The sequence below is a fragment of the Crotalus tigris genome, unplaced genomic scaffold (assembly GCF_016545835.1).
Source record: "Crotalus tigris isolate CLP2741 ecotype Arizona unplaced genomic scaffold, ASM1654583v1 scf7180000018628.517256, whole genome shotgun sequence".
Taxonomy (NCBI): Eukaryota; Metazoa; Chordata; class Lepidosauria; order Squamata; family Viperidae; genus Crotalus; species Crotalus tigris.
This window is the reverse complement of record NW_024097113.1, coordinates 51,809-55,451: the sequence shown is the minus strand read 5'-3', so window position 1 is coordinate 55,451 and position 3,643 is coordinate 51,809.

Below are 3,643 nucleotides of genomic sequence, written 5' to 3'. Positions count from 1 at the left end.
TGCAATGCAAAGAAAGGAGAACAAAGAATCAATTTTATTTTGTAATAAAGCAGGAGGGAGAAATAGAACCGAGTATTGTCAAAATGATATGGCTACTGAAGTAAAATAAATATTAACAGCAGGGGTATCATTAGAATTGTTCTGGATGGAATTTCACTTTTATTTTGTTCTCTTTATGTTTTGCCTTATACACTGAAACAGGACATTTCTCAATTTTATGTTAAAAACATTTCTTTAAGCTTGCATTTGGTTCTATATTGAAAAAAAATTAAACAGTTAATTTAACAAAAGTTTTGCAATAGAAGAGACAATATGTAAGGCTGAACTGTGGAGTCCTTGGTAGTATCTAAGCTTGGTTGCTTGTTTTCGGATATTTCATTCCTAGACTAGATAAAATCATTGGCGCCAGTGAGTGTGAGGTTTGTTTAATTCTTATAATTTTATTCCAGTCTGGCCTACTTTAAAAAGTTTCTTGAGAGGATAAAATAAAATACAACCATGTTTGGGCTCTTGAAGGAAGTCCAATGTTATTAAAATCAAAAGGCCCCATTGCTAGGATCTGGATCACCTCTTAAACTTCTTTTTAAATCCCAAGTGTGGTGACCACATTTTACCTGCAAAAGTCTAGCTAACAATAGCCCAGATCTGCCAGCCCAATTACCAGGTTTATTTATTTATTTATGAGACTTATATACCGCTTTAAGTGCAAGCACTCTCTAAGCGGTGTACACCAGTAAGCAATGTAAATATATATATATATATATATATATATATATATATATATATATATATATATAATATATATATATATATATATATATTTACATTGCCCCAACAATCTGGGTCCTCATTTTACCTACCCCGGAAGGATGGAAGGCTGAGTCAACCTTGAGCCGGTGAGATTTGAACTGCTGACCTGCTGAACACAGTCAGCTAAAGTGGCCTGCAGTACTGCACTCTAACTGCTGCGCCACCTCGGCTCTTATACATGCAAGGCATCAGCATTATTAGATTTCACCCTGTTTGTTTGCATGTGTGTATGTGTGTGTAATTGAGTCAATGTTGACTCCTGGTGACTGCCTGGGCAAGTCCCTGCAGGGTTTTTTTGACAAGGTTTTTGGTAATGATTTGCCATTCCTGCTACTTTGGGTTGAGAAAGGGTCTGACCTAAGATAGTTTCAAGCTTAAAGCAGAACAAGAATCTTGGTTTCTAGTCTGATACCTTAACCACTATTACAACACTTACAGTATATGTTCTGTCTCTAAACCTATTTAAGCTAAAAACATACTGTTATTCTGACTTTTGTATCAGTTCTGGAAGTTATTCTGTCTCTTAATCCTCTGGAAATTGAAATTTCTTCCAATTTCTAATCTGACTTTTCTTTAGTCTTTGTTCCTATCTATATTATTTATTATTACTATTTTGAATCACTCTTGTCTACTTAGGTTTCTAAAACAAAAATGCTGAAGATCAGCTAAAGTTATTTCATATATTGATGAATTGTAAATGCAACATTTTTTTATCATGACAACCACATAGCTCCACACCTCGATGACAGTCCATAAATACCCCATAGGCATCTCCAAGAACTGAAGGACCTATAAAAATGTACATACAAATTAGGTAAATATGTAACATTTTTGATATACCGAAAAAGCATTCTTGTTTCATTATCATCACGTGTTGTTATTCTCTACTTATTTACATAGCTTATATCATTCTGACACAAATATTTTAATAGTCCTGCATTTGAAAGACAAATAATATTTTTTTCAATGAATGTTATTTGTATCATGTGTTCTTTTTTCCTGATTTCATCACAGAAATAATGCAATCAAAATATAAAGTAAATGATAAAATATGCATTGCAATTTCACAAGGCAGGACAAGAAACAATGGATGGAAAGTGATCAAGGAAAGAAGCAACCTGGAATTAAGGAGAAACTTCCTAACAGTGAGGACAATTAAGCAGTGGAACAGCTTGCCATCGGATGTTGTGGATGCTTCATCACTGGAGGTCTTTAAGAAGAGACTGGACAATAACTATGTTGCCATGTTGCGTATATGTACAGCATTATTGGCCCAAGACATTATACTGTCTGAAATGAATCCCCTTTCCATTCCACATACAAACAGCTATAGTTAGATATTTCTTCAACACTGACCAAGAAAAATCTTATATTTCATTTAGAACCATCATGGGTTACAGGATAGTGATGACTAAATGGTACATAGTTTTATTATTCAGCATAATGCTATAGTTTATAACCTACCATCTAATTCCTAGAATTAGCAGCAAATGGAGTGATGCAAAAATGTAATGCTTCAGGAGTGGGTTCTACCAGAGAGGTTTTTCCCATAAAGTGTGAGTAAAATCTAATAGGCTTGGAATTCTCTGCTGTCTCACATAGAACTCTTGGGCAAAAAGCAACCAAATGCTCGAATTTTGGGCTGCTTCTCTTCCTTGTAGTTGCTGTACAATTATTCTAATCATTACTATGGTTAACTTGCTCAACTAGATGACTGAATCCTGTTCTTTTTTCTGGTATGTTTAATCAGTGGTGGGATTCAAAAATGTGAACAACCGGTTCTCTGTGTGGATGCCGCTTCCAGAGGTCCATTCTGGGCCTGGAGGAAAAAAATTAGCTGCTGGTTCTGCCGAACTGGTGTGAACTGGCTGAATCCAACCACTGTGTATTTTTCCTTGCATATAAATAGCACTGCCAGACTCTAACTATACAGACTGCTGTCATTATGTTGTATCTCTTGCATTTGTTAAATGGTAAATTGGTAGCAAATCCACCCTGCTCTTAGAAAAGTCACCAGCTTTGAAGAACAGAATTCAAAAGAGAAGGAAAAAGAGAAGGAAAGAATACAATATGTTTGTTTGCAGCATAGGGCCCGCAGATCAAGATTCTGCCATATTTTTTTTTCTCAATTCCAGACAAAACTCCTTCTCTCAAAGTCCTGTTTTCAGGAGGTATTTAATAAACTAAATAAGTCTTTACTGACCATTGACAACTGTGCTATATGGCAAAACCTTTGTTAGAATTTGGCCCTAAAAATCAGTGCCTACAAGCTGGAAAATAAAAAAGGAAAAGAGCTAAGAGTTTTGATAATTTGCCTTAGCCATTTATTATTTTCATCTTATTAAGTATCTATGCAATATGGAAACAGAACATCTAAATAAACTGTTATGCCTGCATAAAATCTTTGATATCTCATTGTTCACCCTTTCCTCCCAATTTGGCTTCCTTCATCAACCTCAGTTTGCTGCATTAGCAACTACAAATCAATGTATTGATGCTATGGCAACAGCATTGAAAGCAAAATTTCTTCTTAAATGAGCAATTACTTAAAACCTTGCTTTCTCCATATTCATCTCCTATAAATGTGCTGAGTTTTTTGATATATTTTTGTTAACTGCTTATAAAAACAGCTGTTTGTGGTTACATTAGTTTGGTTTGGTTTGGTTTGGTTTGGTTTGGTTTGGGTTAGGGTTAGGGTTAGGGTTAGGGTTAGGTTAGGTTAGGTCTAATGAACAGTGTTTCTATAAACACTTTTGAATTTAATGGAAACTGAAAGCAGCCTATAATAAAACATACTGAAGGTGCAATCCTTCGTATAATGGAAGTTTTCCAG